Source organism: Protopterus annectens, chromosome 2.part0 (assembly GCF_019279795.1).
Source record: "Protopterus annectens isolate FY-2018-M chromosome 2.part0, PAN1.0, whole genome shotgun sequence".
NCBI classification, from domain to species: Eukaryota; Metazoa; Chordata; order Ceratodontiformes; family Protopteridae; genus Protopterus; species Protopterus annectens.
This window is the reverse complement of record NC_056728.1, coordinates 245,941,211-245,964,907: the sequence shown is the minus strand read 5'-3', so window position 1 is coordinate 245,964,907 and position 23,697 is coordinate 245,941,211.

The window sequence follows — 23,697 nt, the reverse complement described above, 5'->3', positions numbered from 1 at the left end:
CAGAAACAGTGCCTTACAACCCAGTGCTTCCCTTTGCAAGAACACATCAGAACTAACAAATTCCACCAAAGGTTGGGATATTAGGAGAAGCAATAACTTTAGATTAGCTGTTGCTCTTTTGGTTAGATCTTCAAAAAATAGCCACAGTGATGGCAGTTGATCAAATCTAGATGTAATTGTATTATTTTTGGTAAGGCTGGAGTTACTGTCTGGGTTTCTATGATTGGTTTGTCCCTTTTGAGTTTTTTTTTTCACTTTTCTTTTTCTTCTGCTTCTATCAAACTCTCTATTCTATTCTAACTCTTCAAAATTATCTAGTTTCAGGAATGATTCTGATGTGCAGACATCATCCAAATACAGAGTTAGGCAGCATACTCTTAAGTCTAGCAAATACCTATGTTGTAGAAAGACCGAATGAAGGTGTAACAAAACTACTATTAGCTCTTCTGCTCATTGCAGGTGAGCTAGTATACTGCAGTAAATCTAACAAACTGTCATTTCAATCACAATCTATTCATATATCAGATATTCAGTAGTAATAAATTATTGTTTTCTTACATGGGCATTGATCTGTTGTTGAAATAGTTACATATTAAGTTATGTTTTATGTATTGCCATCACAATAATTTCAAAAGGCAGTAGCATGATTGCTAAGAATATGTTAGTGAAGACTAAAGGCAGTTAAACATTCCATACTGAGGCATATAGGGTAACAACAGTAGTCAGTATGATAATAAAGAAATAAAGGAAAGCCAATGTAATATGACTAATAAATTACATGAACTATCATTAAACTGGTCCCCTTAAGATAATCAACATAGTACTTGATTGAATGTCTGACTATCAAGTTGAAATGATCAAAGTGCACAATGATGAATGCAGGTATGTAAGGGCGTACTCTGTTTTCTTAGAATGTAGTAGAGTGGGGATTGAGGAATTTGCCCTTTCCCACCTGTAGTGCAATCTTGATGTTATTATATATAATTAGCAAGAGGTATGGGGGTGCAGTGAGGGCTTGTCCCCTGTGAAAAAGATATGAATTTATTCTTTATTTTTCGATGTTGTGCACTTCAATCATTTTTGCTTGATATTTAGCCATTCCATCAAGTGCTATGTCAGTCATCTGAAGTAGGTCCCACTAAACATATGTATGAATGTGGCAGTGGCTTAACCAATAAAAATGCACAAAACTATGAGAAAAATCAGAATGCTAGAAACAGGAATATTCTAGTTGAATTTACTTAAACAGCCTGATTAACATTAATGCAAGGAATGAGAAACAAGAGATGCTGAGTGCTGAACTTATATTGCAGAAATTAAAGTTGTAGCATTCACATGTAATTGAAAATTCCAGCCCTTCAACAATTTCCCTATCACTTTTGTTGCAGTTTACTGTATCGAGACTGAAAAATTATATTGAGCTGCTTACTGCTTGCTTTGGGATTTGAAGTCTTCTTAAGACACACAGTCTTGCTGTGCTGTTTACTGCTGAATCAGAGACACATAGCTCTGCATGACTCCATCTGTAGTCTGTTTAAAGCACCAAGCCTTTCAAATTGCACACTGATAAAGAAATATATTTTGCAGCTATAAGCACAGTTACAGATAACCTATTTTATATTACACCACACATAGTCTGTCAGATTTGTAGCGTATATTTACAAAGTTTTCCTTCATTACAGATATGAATGATGACTTCTACAAAATACCTCTCTCTGTCCTTCTCTCACATAACTGAATTACTACAATTGCTATACACAGAGCTAGTCATGCACACATTTCCTCTTGGTATGTTTTTCTGGCCTTATGTGGCAAGTTGCATAATGTCTGTTTTTAGACTATTCTATTGTCCTTTTGTGATTTAAGCACTTTTGCTGATGTGAGGATGCCATTCTGAAAGGAAACATCTGTATAAGCTGTTCCTACTGGAAAAACATCACGTATTGCTGAATTTATAAAAAAGGATGTCTGTTAATAGATATTTGTTCTACAAACATGAGAAAATCATGTAATGCTTGTTTTCCAGTATTGCTTTGTTAGGCATTTTCTGATGCTGTGAAGAGAAGCCTGTCTGTTATACATATAGTATGAATGCACATTGTAAACTCTATACATATATTCAAGCAAACTTTTTCTTTCAGCATATTTACAACAGAATTAATTTCAGCCTTATAGTCATAATATCTAACAATTCCCTCTGTTTTTAAACATACTCAAAACATTTTATATAGAAAACACATTAAGAAACAAAACCTTTAGTTTTTTTGATACAAGTCAAAATGCAATTTTACATAGTTAATACAATGAAAACATGTATTACTACCAAACCTGAATGTATTTAACAACTTTTTCTTTTGCAGACCATTCTGTGAAAATATTTTATCAGTTATGAGCTGTGTCTGTTTTAATTTTACTTGATTAATTTATTATTTTGCAATCACAGAATTTAATTTATGACTTAGAATTGTTTCATTAACTCTTTGCAACTGTTGAATTAACTATAAGAGACAATAACTATGTGCTACTGCAAGCATTTATACACTGCTGAAAATATACAGTTTTAATGCCATTTTAACCATCACATTTTGTTCATGTCTCTGAACTGCTCAATAACATCTTGGTAAAATACTGAACTGGGCTTAGATAATAAATATTTGAAAGCAATTATTTTACTGAGGTAAAACCAGTGATATTACAACTTGACAAATTACTTTTGAACTTATTACAATGTATCCTGATCAGTATGTATTTACACAGACTGTTTGCTATTTATGCATTTCAATTTAGTAGGTATCTTGGACCCATTGTTTTCTTTAAATATGTTTTTTTCACACATATTCATTACTAGACATTAATTTAATTTGTACTGAATTTTTCTGCATTTGTACATACAAAGATTATCATTTGTACTGAAATTTTCTACATTTGTACATACAAAGACTGTAAAGTACATTTAGTCTAATCTTATAAATTTAATAACATTAATATTGAGCAAAATCTTGGAAAATGTTTATGTCTCTTTAGAAATATCTAGTGGAACTGGCACCAAATGCATATGTCATGTTATTTTAAACTACATACTCAGCAATTAAAAATATTCATGCTTTTTATACCAACATTGTTTTGCCAAAAACATATTAAAATAGTGACCATTCTTGCTATTAGAAAAATGTATGCATTTTGCATATCTTTATTCTCTCTTGTATAGCTTTAATAAAGCAATTTTAAATAATCTCTTGTTTTTTAAACCATTTCTTGTATAGCTTTACAATTTAACAGGTTGTAAATACAATTTAATTCTAAACAATACAATAATAACCATTATGATAGCTATTAACAACTTGTAGCATATATCTTATCCTGTCAGGTTTAATCCAGTTTACCAGTATTTCTAATACACTAATACCTGTTTTTCCCCCCATAAAAGAGTATTGTCAAGAAGGAATGAGATATTTTTTTCCTGTAGCTTTATTTTAGACCCTTGTTGTTTATTTTTTCTGTAGCTTTATTTCAGACCCTTGTTGTTTATTTTTTCTGTAGCTTTATTTCAGACCCTTGTTGTTTATTTTTTCTGTAGCTTTATTTCAAACCCTTGTGCAGTACTGCTTATACAGTCAGTGTAAAACTGAGAAAGTGCCCCTCCCCCTGTAGTACTTCAGCACTGTTTACCTGCCCTATGCTGTGAGAATAGAATGTATGTCAGCCCAACACTTTGGTTATACATTTATTTTATTAGGTTTGATCATTTTTTATAAAACCTTTGCTGTTTATTACCACTAGTAGGCATTTACACCCTCCTGCACAATTGATTTAAACTGTATGTATACTATAGCCCATTTGCTGCCTGTACTTGATGCAACTGAGGTTTTTTTTCTTTTAACATTTACTTGCAAACAGATTATCAGTGACATATATGCACAATTGTGACATTTTATTACAATTACCAAATAGTGTTGTCTGTAAACATTTTAACAATTATGTTTTAATAACAATGATGCTTTAGAAAAACTCAAGCTACTTATCTGGCAATCAGTATTGTTGTTTATCTGATCTTTCCAACATTTCCTGTAACTATTCATTCAGTCTAGGAAGGTCTGAGCTCACATTTTATATTCTATAAACTATAGTTAATTTTTTTTGGCATTTTTCCTTTAATGTGATTGTGATTTGCATAACTATGCATTTATACTACATTACAATTAGCTTACATGGATTTCAGTATTTTTTATTTATTTATCTATTTAACTGTCCTGCCATTAATTTTACAAAAACTGTTTGACTAATACCATCTGTGATTTTATTTATTTTTAAAATTCAGAACTTTAACTGTTTGGTGTTACTATACAATTATAACATATGTTTATTTATATTTGCTGTTGTCTGCCTTTTGCTTTTGTGCATTGTAAACAAATGTACTCTAGATGAAAAGAACACACATGCATGTCTGTCTTGTATATGTATATCTTTATACAAGCATGTCATGTCCCTACCATCCTAGCATGCATGCTTAACCATTTTCAAAACATAAACATATTATAAAATATATTTCTTTTGCACAGATTAACTGTGTATGCAGGAAATTCCCAGTCTTTGTCAGTTGAGCTAATTTATTTCCTTTATCCTGCAACTGCTGTTGAATTTCCTGTGATGTTGCATGGTCTTTCTAACATTCTTTAGTAAGCTGTTCTGCTGAATTTGAAACTCCTATGCACTTTTGAAAAGATGTGTGTATAACTTGTCTAAGCTTCCTGAACTCATTGTGTCTGTCTTTTAGAAGTTTATTACATTTCTTTGTAACAAAATGTACTAGAGTTTCTATCAGTAACTGATTTGACTGTTGTTGCAACTCTGAAATAAACCTTTTACATCTGGTGACAGAACATAACTGTCTAACATTTGAATATAATGTCAACATATTAACTTTTCTTGGTTCTTTACCTTTACAATTTTTGTCTGTACAGTCTAACCTTTGGATAATGTCATGCACTGTATTTTTATGACATTGTACACACAATAAACATTTTTATACCACACATGATTTTATTTCAGATACCAGTCAGATATTATAATCCATTTGCATAATGCCTTACCATCAAATTGCAATCCATTTGCATAATGCCTTACTATTAACTTGCCCTAATAAGGTTTTACATTTGCTAATATGCTGTATATACATTTATTCTGTTATTATTATTACCTCTATGGCATTATAACTGCTTTACTGTAGATGGTTGAAAAGTTTCTGTAGTCACTTGTGAAGTTGGTACAGCAAAACTGGCAGATTCAGTCTTACAGCTTCGTCTTGTACCTTTTCTGGAGAATTTATGGAACTGCTCCACCTTCCTGCAATGCAGTCTCACCGGATTTAGACATCTATTAAACTGTATTGCTACAAACTGTTGAAAACTGTAGAAATCTGAAGTACTTCACATAAACGTTACTGTGCTTTTACAGGAGTGACATTACCCATTCACTCCCCCTGTTTTTGGATACAGGCTAGGAACGTTGTCAAAGGATCACCATTGAAAAATTATATTGAGCTGCTTACTGCTTGCTTTGGGATTTGAAGTCTTCTTAAGACACACAGTCTTGCTGTGCTGTTTACTGCTGAATCAGAGACACATAGCTCTGCATGACTCCATCTGTAGTCTGTTTAAAGCACCAAGCCTTTCAAATTGCACACTGATAAAGAAATATATTTTGCAGCTATAAGCACAGTTACAGATAACTTATTTTATAACACACCACACATAGTCTGTCAGATTTGTAGCGTATATTTACAAAGTTTTCCTTCATTACAGATATGAATGATGACTTCTACAAAATACCTCTCTCTGTCCTTCTCTGACATAACTGAATTACTACAATTGCTATATACAGAGCTAGTCACGCACACATTTCCTCTTGGTATGTTTTTCTGGCCTTATGTGGCAAGTCAAATAATGTCTGTTTTTAGACTATTCTATTGTCCTTTTGTGATTTAAGCACTTTTGCTGATGTGAGGATGCCATTCTGAAAGGAAACATCTGTATAAGCTGTTCCTACTGGAAAAACATCACGTATTGCTGAATTTATAAAAAAGGATGTCTGTTAATAGATATTTGTTCTACAAACATGAGAAAATCATGTAATGCTTGTTTTCCAGTATTGCTTTGTTAGGCATTTTCTGATGCTGTGAAGAGAAGCCTGTCTGTTATACATATAGTATGAATGCACATTGTAAACTCTATACATATATTCAAGCAAACTTTTTCTTTCAGCATATTTACAGCAGAATTAATTTCAGCCTTATATTCATAATATCTAACAGAGACATTTTATAAAATGTCATGAAATTGCTTTCAAAACAAACAATAGATGTGATGTTGTCAGTCTCGCCTTTATTTTCATTGGTGAGTCGGATCCATCTTGGCCATTTCTCCAGCTTGAAGTCTTCAGCAAAGCTCATGGGCTTTACTCTTTACCTATAATGCAACTCCGTAATTACCTCAGATCTTGTTTATTGTGCAGTGAAGAGGTTGGATGGTACTTAGTTTTTTCTGAAGTTATAGCTTTCCTATTTTTTCTAAATTAGTTAAACTATCCTTTTCTAGCTAGTTCTTTACCCTGCTTTTGATTTTTTCCCTCAGTTGACAGCCGTTTTAGTTAGAGAGTATCTAAGGAACGAACATTTTTAGTTAGAGGACATTCCTTTCTTCTCCCTTCTTTAAAAAAAAAAAGTAGTTATATTTTATAGTTGGTTATCAATATTCTCCTGTAGTCCATTCAAGTTAGAAGACTCATCCTTTGTGTGTGTGTGTGTGTGTGTGTGTGTGTGCACGCAAGCACGTGCAGTCCATTAAGTCTGTTTAAGTTAGAGGACTTATTTTTGGAGATTGGGAGTGTCTGATTATCTTTTTCCCTTCTCATTTTCTTCTTCAGTCATATTGCAAAAACAAGATAGTACGCCTTTGGGCTTCAAAACATGTGAAAAGTGTGGAAAGAAGATGCCCCTCAGTGATTCACACATCTTATGTTTGTATTGCTTGGGGCCTCTTCATTTACAAGAATCTTCTTCCATTTGTCACAATTTTAATCAACAAGCATTAACGAAATGTAAAAATAAGCTTATTTTGAAAGGCCTCAAGTTGCCTTTCTCTGAGGTTATATCTGCTGGATCTTCAGCTTCTGACAAACCCACCAAAAGACCTTCATTGCAGCCGAGAGTCTTATCTGAGCCAAAGCAGAAGGCTCCAAAGTTAACGGATCCGAAGATTTCATAGGAGCAGACCTCTCCTCCTGGTTCCAAAGCTCCCTCGGAATGGGGAGCTTCATCAGCGCCAAGTATTGTCTTGGAGCATAGACATAGGAGCCAATCACCTTCTTTAGAGAAAGTTCCTTCTTGGCACCCATCACCATTATTAGCAAGATCAAGGTCACCTACCCTGTCCACTAGATCTACCAGGAGCTTATCTGATGACGATGTGGATAGGGTTGTAGAGAGACTTCTGAAGACACTGGCTTTGGCTAAATTACTGTTGCATCTGAGCCCAAAGGACCTATTAATCATATACTCAACAAACTCCATCACTTGTCAGAATCAAGTACCACATGCTATAGATCTCTGCTATAATATCATGCCCATTTTTATAATATGAATGTGTTTTAAACTGTTTTGAAAATATTGTCTCTGCTTTCATTATTGTTACCCTCTGTGTTTTTGAACTTCTACTTGGGTGTTAATTCTTTTCTCATGTATTATATCTGTTGGAGCTTTTCTTGCCAGGCCTCCGCTGAAAATGGACCTGTGTCCAGTTGGACTATCCTCGTAAACAAATGTAAAATAAAAATAAAGAAAGTAAAAGGAGTCAGATCAGACTCAACCTCCCTCTTCTTTGTCAGTTTCTCCTCTGATCTGTCCTCCTGTTTTAGAGTCGGAAGATACCCATATCCAGCTTGTGTCGGTGTCGGGTCCAGGACCCATAAGTTCCTCAGATCCGATATCTGCCCCAAGTGTCAATATGCCATTGGATCAGGAAACCTATGGGAGCCGACACTCCCCAGTTGGGTCCGCAGACACTTTTCGGATCTCATCTGATCTGACTTTGCCTCTGGGGGCCCTAGCATGGGTGGGTTCAGCTCCTACCTCTGCTTCAGAGCTTCCTTCTTTGGCCCAGACAACTTGTTTGTTGGATCCTGGGAGTTCTTCAGAGTGGGGAGGAACTGCCCTCGGGGTAATGAGGAGGGTTTTGACTACTTTCCAGTCTGAGACACAATCTACTTTGGGTCTTCCTCCATCTTCAGTCTGGGTGTCTGTCTTCTCATGTGCCCTCTCCACAGGTATACAGAGATCATAGGCCTCAAGATTTACCTCAGGGTACTGCCTCCTCTTCCAAACCTCTGCAGAGTATCCCACTGAGGAGATCCCTTGGAAAGGGACATGCAGGAGGAAGCATCTTGACTCCACGGAGGAGTCAATCACATCCGACACCAACCTTGATGTTGCAGACGGGTCCCCGTGATCACCTCCTGAAGAAGTCTCCTTTAGAGACATCCTAGAAATCTTAAAACAGAGAGGTGATTGGCAGTTCTCTACCCCTTCAGGTGAGGAGTCGGTCTTCCTGAATGCCTTTGTGTCTCACCCATCAGCTTCTTGGGTGACTCCTCCTTTCAACAAGGTTATGAAATTAATCTCATGAAAGGCTTGGGAGACCCCAGATACCATAGACCTTACTCCTAGGATGCCAAATAAGTACATTACTGCCCCAAAAGAAAAAAAAAAATTAACAAAGGGTGTAGCAGTGGATGTCATGGTCGTGGCGGTGGCCACTTAGCAGGAACTTTCTGAAACCAGTTCCTCTATCCATCCTTCTAATAAGGACTCTAGGACTATGGATAGGTATGGGAAGCATGTCTTCTCATCAGTGACCTTTGCTTTCCGGTCTCTGAATTATCTCACCCACTTCACCAGATTGCAGAAGGACCTGATCAAAGAATTATCGAATTCCCTCCAAGGGGCTGTAGCTGATGCGGCGCCAGATAAGATAAATGCTCAGTTCGCCACCTTGAATTCAGTTGTCAACTTATCCATGAGACTCATTTTTTATGCAGCAGATGGAACAAGTAGGGCAGCAGGCTCAGGTATCTCTCTTAGGAGGCAAGCCTGTTTGCGCCTTTGTGATTTTGTGGAGCCCTTCAAGTCTTCCTTAGTTAATGCCCCTTTTGATGGCTCCTCTCTTTTTGAGCTGAAAGTGAAGGAAATGCTCACCAGGTGTGAACAAGAAAGCAAGACCTTGTCTGCCATTGGAGTATGTTTTTCCACTCCTCCTAGACCTTTTGCCAAAGGCCAAAAAGGTAGTGGGAAAATGTAGTTCAGAAAATCTCAGAGGTCTTACCAGGACACACAGGGTGAAAGTTCCCCCATAGGCAGAGGGGGAACAATAATGGAAGGTGCCACCCTCATGGCAGTTGAGGCCTGCAGAATCAGGTCTCTAGAGAATATTTCTAAGAAAAAGAGTCATCCAAGAAGTCTCCGCAGACCAAAGAAGATCCAGCATTTACTGAAGATTCTTTTTAGTTCTGAAGAAGGCAGGGGACTGGAGGCCTATTTTGGATCTCAGCAATCTAAACAAATCTGTGAATAAGACCAAGTTCCAGATGGTGACACTGCAGTTGATACTTCCATTTCTGGAAAAAGACAATTGGATGTGCTATATAGACCTTCAGAATGCATACTACCACATTCAAATCGACAGGAGGTACTTGCAGTTTTGGCTAAGAGCCATTCACTTTTAGTTTCGAGCTCTGCCCTTTGATCGCAGTACAGCCCCCAGAGTGTTCACCAAATGTATAGCAGTAGTAGCGGCTCATTTAAGATGCAAAGGATTCCGTGTGTTTCCATACCTGGACAACTGGTTCATAATGGCCCCAACCAGGCATCATTTGCGCCAAGCAAGGAACTATGTCCTTCAGCTCTGTTCTTCTCTAGGTATTACTGTGAATTACGAAAAAATCTGTGCTCGAGCCATTTCAAAGTTTGATTTTCATAGGAACAGAGATAAACACAACCACAAAAATAACAAGACCTTCACAGGGCAGAGTAGATAACCTCCATCACTTTGTGAGAATACTAATAAAGAACTCAAAAGCCCATGCAAAGTTAGTTCTGCAGGTCCTAGGAAAAATGGCTGCAATGATTGTACTAATTCCACTAGCTCGCCTTCACATGAGGGTTTTTCCAGTGGTTGCTTTTCGCATAATGGTCAATCTTGGAACTTCAAGTGGCCCACAAGATTATGGTAACCAATGCCTGCAAAAAAGATCTCCAATTGTGGATTCATTCAAATTCAGTGTCTCAAGGCTGTCCGTTCATTCTCCCCCATCCTGTGGCCACTGTGACCATGGGAGCTTCCCAGATAGGGTGAGGGGGCATTTTCTGGGAAAAACAGTTCAGGGCATCTGGCAAAAACACGAGGCTCATCTGCATATAAATATCCTAGAGATGAAGGCGGTGCTTTTAGCATTGCAAGCATTTCAGGACTCTCTCCCTCTGGGAACAATAGCAATCCAGTCGGACAATATGTCCGTAGTGTTGTATATAAACAAACGGGGGAACCAGATCATACCCACTTTGTCGAGAACCTGTCAGGGTCTGGCATTGGACAATAGCATCCAACCATTTTCTGATAGCAGTGCACATCCTGGGGAAATCCAACGTCATTGTGGACAAGCTGAACAGACCCATTTTATGGCTGCATGAGTGGTTCCTCAACCAGAAAGTTATGGAAATGACCTTCCAGAAATGGGGCCAGCCTTGCTGTGATCTCTTTGTATCACCTGACCGTGCTAAATGCAGCAACTACTTTGCCCTGATCCCTCCCACGGGGAGTCATCAAGGGATGCACTTGTTCATGATTGGCCTCCAGGATTTCTTTACACCTTTCTCCTGATTCCACTAATTCCAAAATGTTTGCAGAAAGCGAGTCTGTTGGAGACAATAATTATCCTCCTGCCTCATCAAATCTGGTTCTCCTTTCTTCAACCTCATCTTTGAGATGAACCCTGGATTCTGGACAGAGTTCTGGACCTTCTGACACATCCATCAGGAATGGTTCATCCCAATCTGGACACCCTCAGATTGACATGCTTCAGTTCCCCTAATTGCCAGGTTTCTATCCCTTTTCTCTCCAGTCAAGCATATTTTATTGTCATCTCATAAAACAACTAATCAAAGACTTTACAAAAGCAAATGAAAGAGATTTGTTCTATGGGCCAACTGTAACAGAATCAATCCTTTTACAACACCAGTTCACACTATTTTACAGTTTCTCTCAGAGCTTTTCAATGGTGGAGCAGCTGCAGCTACTATTAAAGTTCAGCTAGCTGCAATTTTTAATTTCCATATAGAAGACCATGACTGTCCTATCATGTCATACACACTTTGCAAAGCGTTTCTGAAGGGCACTGTTATGTTAAGGCCACCATATAAATATCTAACACCCCCTTGTGATCTCAATTTCATTTTATCTAATATTTTTCTCCCTTTTGAACCTTCGGCTATATGTGAGTTAAAATACCTTTTTCATGGAAATCCCTGTTTTTGGTGGCTATTACTTCTGCCAGAAGAGTATCTGAGTTACAGGCCTTATCAACATACCTAGTCTTTCACAAAGAGTATCGTTACGCACTAACCCATCCTTCCTACCCAAGGTTGTGTCAGAAAATACCCTTAACCAATTTATAGATCTCCTAGTTTTCTTTCCCAACTTTCACAATAAAGGAGAGTATTCGTGGCATATCCTAGATGTTCATAGACAGTTACGTTTTTATTTACATGGAACTTCTGAAATAAGAAAATCAGATCAGCTTTTCATCTCTTATTCTGATACAAGAAAAGGTCAACCAGTTCCCAAAGTTACTTTATTGAGATGGCTAACATTATGCATATCCCGCATTTATAATTCAAAGAATAGAGTTCTCCCAAATGTGGTTAAAGTTCATTCCACTAGATTTGTGGCCACGTCTGCAGCTTTTCAGGCTAGGTTACCACTGGATAATATCTGTTCTGCAGCTACTTGGGCAAAACATCTTACTTTTATTACTCATTACAAAGTGGATTTGGCCTCTAGGAGTAGAGCCTTCTTTGGTTCTATGGTTCTGAGGAATATTCTTCCATGAGCCACCCAAGAGTTTAATTGCTTGGGACGCGGTCCCATCAGTAGGAATAGAGGAGAGATTGACAACATCACATAAAGAAGTTACGTTCTTACCATAACGTTCCATGTGTGTTGTCCATCTTGTCCTTTATTCTCACAACCCTCCCTCCTTGCCCCCTGCCTATACTCCGGGTAGACTGAATTACACAACTGGAATTCAGCAGGTCCATATAGCCTCAGAGAATGTACCTTCTCAGCCTGATACTAATTCTTTTTTGTATGTGTAGGCATATATACACACTTGTGTATCTTTGGATGTTGGCACTATATATGTTTTTTCCCTTGTGCTGCTGGGGACAAACACGATCTGAGGTAATTATGGAGTTGCATTATGGGTAAAGAATAAGGCCCATGAGCTTTGCTGAAGACCTCGAGCTGAAGAAATGGCCGAGACGGATACGACCCACCAGCGAGAATAAAGAACGAGATGGACAACACACATGGAATGTTATGGTAAGAACATAACTTCTTTTTTAATGAGATGAAAATAAATAGAAATCTTCTCATTTTCTCAGCCACCAGTTGAACTTTAAATGACAGTGATAGATACAAGAATCTGTCCTGTTCAACCTACCCTTGCTACTTTCCTTAAACAGTTAACCCCGCCAGATGGCATGTCTTGTATGACTTAGAGATATCTTCACTCTGCTGCTAATTTTGTGCACATCACACTGGCTGTTCCAAACACTTTACATGTTTCACCTGGAGAATCCACTTCCCACAGATTCGCCTGAATCTTCCTCTTATAGTTTCATGTCATGGGCCCTTGTTCTAGATCAGGTATTTCACCAAAATACACCTACCACTTTTGCAGTCAAGGGTAATTTAAGGATCTTGCTGATATTTTTTCCTCCATCTGTTGTGGTTGTTTATCTGCCCGTATTTAGGGTAAATTATAAATAATCTTTTTCTCTGATTTACCTACTGGATCATTATTCTGGGATGTGTACTTCCCAAATGGATATAGTAGCTGAAATTAAATCTCCTTTTAATGAAAACCCATTTGCGCAAAACTGCATATGCCTTTTTTTTGCCTGCCTGTTTACCATGCAGGGAGTTTTGCCCTCTGCTTCCCTTTACTTTCATAACAGCTCTAGGCAGGTTAAACATCTTTGCAGAAATTAACTTTAACTAGAACAGTTGCTGCCATAGTTACATACCACCTGAAGTATAGTTATTGTCTTTACTGTTTTGCGTGAGTACTATTATGATATTTAATTAGTGTTATTGTACATTTTTGCTTTTTATTTCCTAGTGCTGAGCCTTAAGTCATTAATTTCAGGTGAGTGCTCTGCCCTGGCCAACAAATCTAAATAAATAAAATCTTACATTTAACTCCAGGGCCACAGTGATTATCAAATTGCTGATATAATATCATCTTTAAAAAACAAAACAAAAAAAAAACAAAACACAAGGTTATTGAAATGTAAAAATCAGTTTATTTGGTCTGGGTAATCTGATATATGGAGAAAGGCAAGAAAAATATATGAGAATACCACATTATTTATTTAACAGGTAAATGAAATGGACCACTACAACCCTTTATCATTTATGACCTAGTCATACAGAAAGTCGATTATAACATAATCTATATGCAAACAAAAGCAAAAACCAAAATCACTTAACAGTGATAGGCCAATTTAGAGCAATCAACATATAAGGAATACACTAACACATAATACTTTTGTATATAGACTGTTAATGAAGCCATAAACAGGTCAATCATGCTTGGAAATCACATGAATACAGTACTAATATGTATTGCAAGACTGAACCGTAGCAACTACATTCAGCTTATTGATGCAGAAACATAACTGGGGGGGGCATTAGGTAAAGTGATGCATAGTCCTCCTTGTACTTGGCCTGATACTGCTTTTCTATTCAGAAATCACCCTTACATGGTGCTGCATGATGCAGTAGCTTGAAGTCATGCAGCACCATGTAGGGCTGGCCCCATGGCAATGTTGAATGCTAATGAGGCAATCTGGTTGAGAGGCATATGCTAATTAGCCATACAGATTAGCATGACTGTCTCCACCACATCTCAGTACTTAACAGGAACAAATGGCTGTGTTCAAATACCTTCCACGACTGTGATATGAGGACTGGGAAGAACACTAGACATCAGGGATTACTCTAAATGTAGCGGTACGGGGATTATGGGGTGGGGGAAACACTAGGCACCAGGAACTGTAAGTGCTTCAATGGCACCAACATCAGTACGGGGGTTTGAGGGATTGGTAAATAGTAAATAACAGGGATTACTCTGAATATAAGTTATTTAATGGCATAGCCATCAGTATGGGTTTCAGGGGTGGAAGAAAACAGTAGACCCAGGGATTACTGTAAAGGTAAGTGCCTTAATAACATCAGCATAAGTACAGGGATTTGGGGCGATACTAGACACCAGAGATTGTACTGAATATAAGTGCTATAATGGCATCTGGGGCTTGGGGCAGCCATTACATGCAAGAAAACACTGTAGTTAAGTGCCATAATGGCACTGACATCATTATGGGGAACAGGGGGTGGGAGGACATAATAGTTATCAAGGCATACTAGATATGTACCGTAATGGCACTTCAACTATTGCAGGGATCTGGGGCGGATTGCAGATTCTACACCAAGGACTCTATAAATGTGCCATAGCAGTACAAAAACTATTACGGTGATCAGGGATGGGAAGGAACCACAAGAGGGAGGACAAGTCGGGGGCAGGTTGGGGGACTATGCTGTGTGTTTGAATGTGTATCTTTGTGTGTAGAAGAGTGTGTGTGTGTGGGGGGGGGGGGATGTCAAAGCCTACATGAACCACACTTTACAACTGCAACATGCAGATCAGCAATGATCTGCATGTCATGGTAGCAACTGTGATTCAGTGACATGTAAATATGCCGATAATGTTGTTTTACCTCATCATGGCTAACCTGTCTTTGAGCCACAAACTAGCTCGTCATTAGGCAGGGCTTTTTAGCATGAGCGATATGGCTTGTGCTAGACCCTTTAATGAATGCCCAAGAATATGTTGTATGCAGAAGGCTGAAGTGTGGTTGAGGGCTCCCTATTGAAATGTCAGCACTCGAAATGATGGGTGCCAAAAAAAAAAGAAAGACCAAAAACCCAGAGAAGAGTGAATCTTGAAAATCGCTGCTCTTCTTAAAACGTCTTTTTGTGGGTAGTTGGGGACAAGCTGTCTTAACCCTCACATTCCCCAAACTTATATATACCAACTCAGAGGTCTCCATACCATAGAGAAAAGGGATTATTCCAAGAAATGGCATCTCTGACTTAGTATATCGATTATTCCAAGAAATGGCATCTCTGACTTAGTATATCTATATGTAAGTCTGATCATTTGGCCATTCAGTCTCCATATTTCGGGACTCACTCTAGCAAATACCAACATTTCAAATAATTACTGTGAAGGAGTCGTAGCATAACAGATGAGCCATTTTCTTTTGCAAGAATATTGTAGCATCTGAGTAACTCTGTCAGGTGTTTTCTTAACTCATCATCATGCTTTTTGATATAACTTTCTCTTTTTTTACTTTGCTTATTTTTTACTTCATTTCTGAGTTACATTCACTGGTTTTATGTGACACATGAGTATAGTTTTCTGTTGAGCATTACATTGTTCAATGATTTGTAAATGAGATAATAGGCAGGAAAGCAAAAAGCAAATTTAAAAAAAAAAAAAAAGATGAGAGGGGACTTAGATATAGCAGTGACCAAAAAGACATCAAATTCACTACATATAAATGCAAAATAATGCATTGTGGAATAATAATCTGGACGAGGAATACAGATATGGATCAAACTCAGTAGCATCAACACACATGGAAAGGGACCCAGGAGCATTCATATCAGTTGATCTGAAAGTAAACAGATAATATGACAAAGCAGCAAGGAAGACTGCATGTGTATTAGGGTGCATAAGAAAAGGCTTCACCAGCTGAAACCAAGAAGTTCTTATCTTTTGTTACAGACTTTAATAACCCATTTAGACTCTACTTCAGGTCTAGAGAGCTAATCTTTGCAGTGATAAAGAATGAGTAGAGGCATAACAGTAAAGAGAGAGATTAGGATAAGTTTAGAAAAATGTAATATTTGCATGATTAAAGAAGAGAATCTGAGGGAAGATATATCAGAAGTATTGAAGTATGTCATGAGATTCTATAGAGTATAAGTAGGTACTGTATTTAGGTTCATAGGTTCGTACTAGGCTATCTGCCCTAGGGCATTTATAAGCCTAGCCAGAGTGTGTGTGGCTTTCACCACCCCTTAGGATGAGAATACTACGCCTATTTAGGGTTTAGTTTACTGTGCCTCTGTCTAGTAGTGACACAGAGATGACCCCTGGGGTAAACCTACGATCTCCCATCCACTCATCAAGACTTCTCTTGAATAGAGTTAGTGAGGGGCACTGCCTAACATGGACTGGGATTCTGTTCCAGAGTGTAGGGAGCCTCTGGGTTATGAATCTGTCCCTCCAGCACGTCCTATTTATTTCTGTGTTGAGGTTTAAGTCTCTTGCTCTCGTGGCTCTGATGGATTTGGATTTTTTGAGGTGGAGCATGTCCATTAATTCCGGATTGGACATGGCCTTGTATGTTAGGCATAGGTCACCTCTGAGTAGGCGGTATGCGACTGAATAGAGCTGGAGTTTTTTCAGTCAGGCAGCATATGACATATGTTTAAGACCCTTTATCCTCTTGGTGAGGAACTTTTGGGGTCTTTCCAACTGCTGCATGTGTCGGGTAAGATACATCCCAAATGGGGCATTGTACTCAATCATTGGCCTAATAAGAGATGAGTACAGGGGCACAATGACCTCTCTTGATCTAGATGTGAAACCCTTCATGATAAGGTGGGCAATGTAGAAGGTCTTCCTAACCACTTTGGCAATGTGAGTGTCAAATGAGAGGTTACTGTCAACCTGGGTCCCTAGGTCCCTGATTACCTCTTCCGTACTTAATGGATTACCATCTATGTGGTAATTTGTGGGTACCTTGTTTTTCCCAAAGGGTATGACTATACATTTTTTGGCGTTAAGCTTAAGGCCATGGCTCTGGCACCCATTATCCGTTTCTATGAGTCCTCTCTGAAGGATGTTTGTGTCCGCTGGAGTATCAATTATGGCGCCCAGTTTGCAGTCATCTGCGAACTTTGTCAGCCACAATCCTCCTATGTTTGCCTGTACCTCGGAAAAATAAATGCCAAACAAGAGGGGTCCCAGAACTGAGCCCTGTGGGACACCGCTTGTGACTGGCTTAGAGTCTGACATAGCTCCAGCAACTCTGACCCTGTGGGTTCTGTCCTTGAGCCAGTTTGCAACCCATCTCGTGATATATGGGTTTACATTTAAGCTGGTGAGTTTGTCTATGATGCCCGAGTGTGGTATTGTGTCAGAGGCTTTTGCAAGATCAAGGTAGGCTGTGTGAACTGCCTTGCCTTCATCAATGGCCTTAGTGACGGTTTCAAAAAAGTCGACCAAGTTCAAAAGGCAGGATCTGCCCTTGACAAAGCCAAATTGGGTAGGATCCAATGTCTGTAGGTCCCCAATGTCTTTGTTTATGAGTTCCATAATGATCCTCTCCATAGCTTTGCAGACCAGGCTCGTCAAGCTTATGGGGTGGTAATTTCCAGGGTCCGTAGAAGCACCGCCTTTGTGAAGTGGGACCACTGTTGCCGTACGCCACTCTTTGGGTACGTATCCTGTAGTAAGGCTAAGATTAAACAGCAGCCTTATGTTTGGGTTTAGTTCCTCTTGGAGTTCATGTAGCACACAGCCCGGGACACCGTCCGGTCCCATTGATGCTGTGTTTTTAGCTTTAGAGAGGGCGGCTCTCACCTGGGCATCTGAGATGTCAGGGAGGCTACACTCTGCTGGGATAGTTATTTCTCCTTTTGGGGGGGGGGGAGAAATTTGCACTGAACCTATCTGCCAGAATGTTGGCAATGTCAGTGGGTTCAGTGTATTTATTGTCATTTTGGACTAACTCTGAGCATATCTGGGAGTTTCCACCCAGGTTTCTAACATAGCTAAAGAAGGCCTTGTGATTGTCTTTGTGTCTTTTGCGATTTTTCTCTCAAAGTTGGCCTTGGATGATTTTATGAGTGATCGTAGTTTTTTGCTAGTACTGATCAGAGATGCCTTCCCATTTAGGGATTTTGCTCTGTCATGTAGTAGCTTCCTCCTTCTGTTGTAAAGTTTGTTTATGGCTGGGGTCCACCAGACCGGGCGCCTGCCTTTGGGGGAATGGGTCTTGGTTTTATTTGGGATTGCATGATCCATGCATTCTTGAAGGTGCCCGTAGAAGGCATTTGCAAAGGATTCAGCAGTGTGGGTTGTGGTTTCCAGTGGCCCAGGGAACTTGAAGGATACCACTTCAGTCTTAAGAAGTGTGAAGTTGGCTTTTGAGAAGTTCTTCACTGTGGTCTTTTGTGCAGGGGGTGGGGGCGGGATGTGGATTTCCAGTGAGATTAATTTATGGTTTGATCTTACCAATGAGGGATATACTTCCGGTGTGGAGCATTTTGTCCCCATGTTTGTGATGATCAGGTCTAGTATATTGTCTCCTCTTGTGGGAATGGTGACTAGTTGTTCCATCGCATTTGAGTTTATGAATTCTAGGAACCTTTGGGCTAAGGTGTTTGGGCTTGAGTAATGTTCCCAGTCTATGTTTGGGTAGTTGAAGTGTCCCAATATGATGGTATTTGGAGAAACATTCATACTCTCCAGTGTCTTCAGGAAGGCTGTGTGGGTTTCCTGAGTTTGAGAGGGTGGTCTGTAGCATGCTACAAATTGTAAGGCAGTTTTGCCTATGGTTAGTTGCACCTGGATGGTCTCCGATGCTTCGTGCGTTGCCACTAACCTGGAGGTGTGGGTATCTTTGATGAATATGGATACTTCCCCTCCTTTTGTGGTTCGGTCCAAGTTTTGTGGCCGGAAAGCATGATATGAGGTAAAACCTGATAGTGCTGGGGTGCTCTCAGGAGCCTTGAACCAGGTTTCAGTCACTGCACAGACATCAATGTTCTCCATACTGAGGAGGGCTTCGAGGGCATGCATCTTGAGGTTTAGACTTCTGGCATTGAGTAGCATTACCCTTATTTTATTTCCACTTGTGTTTTCTAGGGAGGTAGGTTTGTCATTTGAGCCTTGCCTAAAAAAGGCACTATGGGGGTGGCAAGAGCCTTGGCCAATATCCAGAAGCCCAAGGGTGACAGGTGCAAGCCATCCCTTGCGAAGCAGCGTGGCTTGTCGAGCATGTCATCCCAAGCAGACAGACATTGGATCCCCTTTGAATGACACCAGTAATTAAGCCAATTGTTAAAACTGATCATTTTGTCTTTGTACTGTGGCATCATTCTTGGTGAGGGTAAGATGCTGCTCAGGGTCAGGGTAATACCGGCCTGGGCTACATAATCAGAGAGCTCCTCTATGTCTCTTTTCATGTAGTCCAGGGAGGTACGTCTCAGGTCGTTCACACCGGCATGTACAATGACTGAGTCATATTTGTACTTGCTGTGGAGTGACCTGAGTGCTTGTGTTATGTGGAGGATTCTAGCCCCCGACAGGCAGCTTACTGTGACCCTCTCCTTGTTCAGTCTGGTGAGCGGGACGTCAGTGTGTCTGACTATGGAGTCACCTATTACAAGTGTGTCTGGCATGTTGTTTGGCCTTAAGGGCTGTGACTGTTTAGCACACTGACTTTGTGAAATATGTGTTGCATGTGCTATGTCTTGAGGTGGCGGTTGCTTGGGTGTCTGCTTTGGAGGCCTCTGTTGTTTTGGTAGATTTTTAATCAGCCCTCCGAGTATGTTTTTGTGTGTTTATGTGTTTGGTTTGCAGTTGTGATAGTTCTATGTGAGACTGGATTTGTGGTGTGCGTGGTTACCTTCTCCTCCTGCCTGTACTGAATTGAGAGAGCTCAGCCTCCAGTTTGGCTATATAGTTGCATCTCTCGCATATATTTGTATTTGTTGGGAGGAGGAGAGGGTTGTCTGTGTACATGAGGCAATTGTAACATTGCCTCAAGATTCCCAGATTCACCAGCTGAACAGGAGAGGATGCCAGCAACTGACCCTTCGACATGCTAGAATAGTGAAAAAGATTGCTGTGTAACTGAGTCAGAAAGGATCTATAGGGAAATGGGTACTCAAGGGAATTTAGGTGAAAGAAGTACTTTCTTTTGTTTAAGAGTGCTTTACCTGTATAAAAAATGCTTTAGGAGCAAGTGCTGAGTTTTTCAGTTAGAGAATAGGCTGTTTAGATTGCAAGTAGAGCAGTTCTAAGGGAAAAATTGAAGAGTAGACTTTACGGAGCCAGAAATAGTTTAAACTTGATTAACCGGCGCTGCCCGATGCTGCTCTATGAGCAACTTCGCGCTAAAACGTGCTAAAGCGCGCAAAAGCGGGCTTTATAGCAGGGGGTTGAAAAGAGCCAGGAATTGACCCAAAATGGCCAATAAACTACAAGTTGCTGGGCTGGAACCAATCCTCTAGGGACAAATAGGTTGCTCAGTGCTCCCCACTCCCACTGGTGAACAAATAAGCTTCCTCTTATCCAAATAAGGATATGGATAGCACAGGAACTAAGACAAAGCCCAGAGATCAGCAAAATCTGAAGACTGGACTATTCTAATTCAGAAAAGCGGGAAAACAAGGATTTTTTTTTTCTTTTTTTACAGAGAAAGGAGAAAAAGATACAGTAACAAACAGTAAATGCTATAAAACGGCTAGCGCACTTGAGTGTGTTAGCCTAACAATTAAATTAAACAAAAAATAACTTTTTAAAGTGCTAACAGTATAAATTCAACACAAGTACAGTAAAAACAATATGCAGAGCTGTTTTTTAAGCGAAATGCAGTCAAGATGCAGTAATTTGAGCGAAAGCCAGAAAAAATACTTATAAATCCAGGAAAGTCACTCTTTCACTCTCTGCTGCTTGTAGAACTGTGCAGGACACCATGAGGAGCTGTGCTGAGCCTATTACAAGTGAAAAAGCTCACAAAAGCAAACTTTATAGCAGGGGGTTGAAAAGAGCCAGGAATTGACCCAAAATGGCCAATAAACTACAAGTTGCTGGGCTGGAACCAATCCTCTAGGGACAAATAGGTTGCTCAGTCCTCCCCACTTCCACTGGTGAACAAAGAAGCTTCCTCTTATCCAAATAAGGATATGGATAGCACAGGAACTAAGACAAAGACCAGAGATCAGCAAAATCTGAAGACTGGACTATTCTAGTTCAGAAAAGCGGGAAAACAAGGAGTTTTTTGTTTTTTTTTCTTTTTTTACAGAGAAAGGAGAAAAAGATACAGTAACAAACAGTAAATGCTATAAAACGGCTAGCACACTTGAGTGTGTTAGCCTAACAATTGAATTAAACAAAAAATAACTTTTAAAGTGCTAACAGTATAAATTCAACACAAGTACAGTAAAAACAATATGCAGAGCTGTTTTTTAAGCGAAATGCAGTCGAGATGCAGTAATTTGAGCGAAAGCCAGAAAAAATACTTATAAATCCAGGAAAGTCACTCTTTCACTCTCTGCTGCTTGTAGAACTCTGCAGGACACCACGAGGAGCTGTGCTGAGTCTTTTACAAGCAAAAAAGCGCGCAAAAGTGGGCTTTTTAACAGGGGGTTGAACAGAGCCAGGAATTGACCCAAAATGGCCAATAAACTACAAGGTGCTGGGCTGGAACCAATCCTCTAGGGACAAATAGGTTGCTCAGTGCTCCCCACTCCCACTGGTGAACAAAGAAGCTTCCTCTTATCCAAATAAGGGTATGGGTATCACAGGAACTAAGACAAAGCCCAGAGATCAGCAAAATTTGAAGACTGGACTATTCTAGTTCTGAAAAGCGGAAAACAAGGATTTTTTTTTCTTTTTTCACAGAGAAGGGAGAAAAAGATACAGTAACAAACAGTAAATGCTATAAAACGGCTAGCGCACTTTAGTGTGTTAGCCTAACAATTAAATTAAACAAAAAATAACTTGTTAAAGTGCTAACAGTATAAATTCAACACAAGTACAGTAAAAACATTATGCAGAGCTGTTTTTTAAGTGAAATGCAGTCGAGATGCAGTAATTTAAGCGAAAGCCAGAAAAATACTTATAAATCCAGGAAAGTCACTCTTTCACTCTCTGCTGCTTGTAGAACTCTGCAGGACACCACGAGGAGCTGTGCTGAGTCTTTTACAAGTGAAAAAGCTCGCAAAAGCGGGCTTTATAGCAGGGGGTTGAAAAGAGCCAGGAATTGACCCAAAATGGCCAATAAACTACAAGTTGCTGGGCTGGAACCAATCCTCTAGGGACAAATAGGTTGCTCAGTGCTCCCCACTCCCACTGGTGAACAAAGAAGCTTCCTCTTATCCAAATAAGGATATGGATAGCACAGGAACTAAGACAAAGCCCAGAGATCAGCAAAATCTGAAGACTGGACTATTCTAGTTCAGAAAAGCGGGAAAACAAGGATTTTTTTTCTTTTTTACAGAGAAAGGAGAAAAAGATACAGTAACAAACAGTAAATGCTATAAAAACGGCTAGCGCACTTGAGTGTGTTAGCCTAACAATTAAATTAAACAAAAAATAACTTTTTAAAGTGCTAACAGTATAAATTCAACACAAGTACAGTAAAAACAATATGCAGAGCTGTTTTTAAGCGAAATGCAGTTGAGATGCAGTAATTTAAGCGAAAGCCAGAAAAAATACTTATAAATCCAGGAAAGTCACTCTTTCACTCTCTGCTGCTTGTAGAACTCTGCAGGACACCACGAGGAGCTGTGCTGAGTCAAAAAAAAGATTAATGAAAACCAGAGGTCATGGTTTCATGATACATGCTGGAAGCCTCTGGGGACATAAAATAAAATATTCTTCTGGGTGGCATGTGAGCCTGAGCTTATCCCAGCACTCAGTGGGCATAACGCAATGAAATTATCTTGGACTGGATGCCCACCCATCATAAGATGCAGACACACACCCACTCACACATAAGGTAAGGACCTCTGTGGGCAGTGTGAAGAAGGATCACCACTTCTCCTGCATCATTTCTTTGAGATGTGGGATGAAACTGGAATGCCCATGATGCTGGAAGAATATGCAGACTCTGCATGGAATGCATCCATGTGAAGAAGCTGTGCCAGCCAGTGCACTGTACTGCCAGTGATACTGCCTTCATGAAAACAGCTGTAGATCTTTGGTATATCCAGTGGGTAGGGAAATAGAAAATTGGACGACCGGTCAAGATACGTATGTTTCTGCATTCTGCGTAAGTCCTTGAGATTTATATTCATACATCCTTTAAAGTACCTACAGAGTGTATCTAGTATTAAAGAGCATGTCACATGGAAAGAAGTAGATTCCCTCTTCTGTTTCCTGAGTTATATGGCTAATGATTGTATTAGCAAAATAAGTGCAGTAAATGTACATGAGCAAGCAGCAATGTTTGCTAAACTGCATTTTCAGAAGTTAACTACAGCTATGGGGATCTGTACTGAT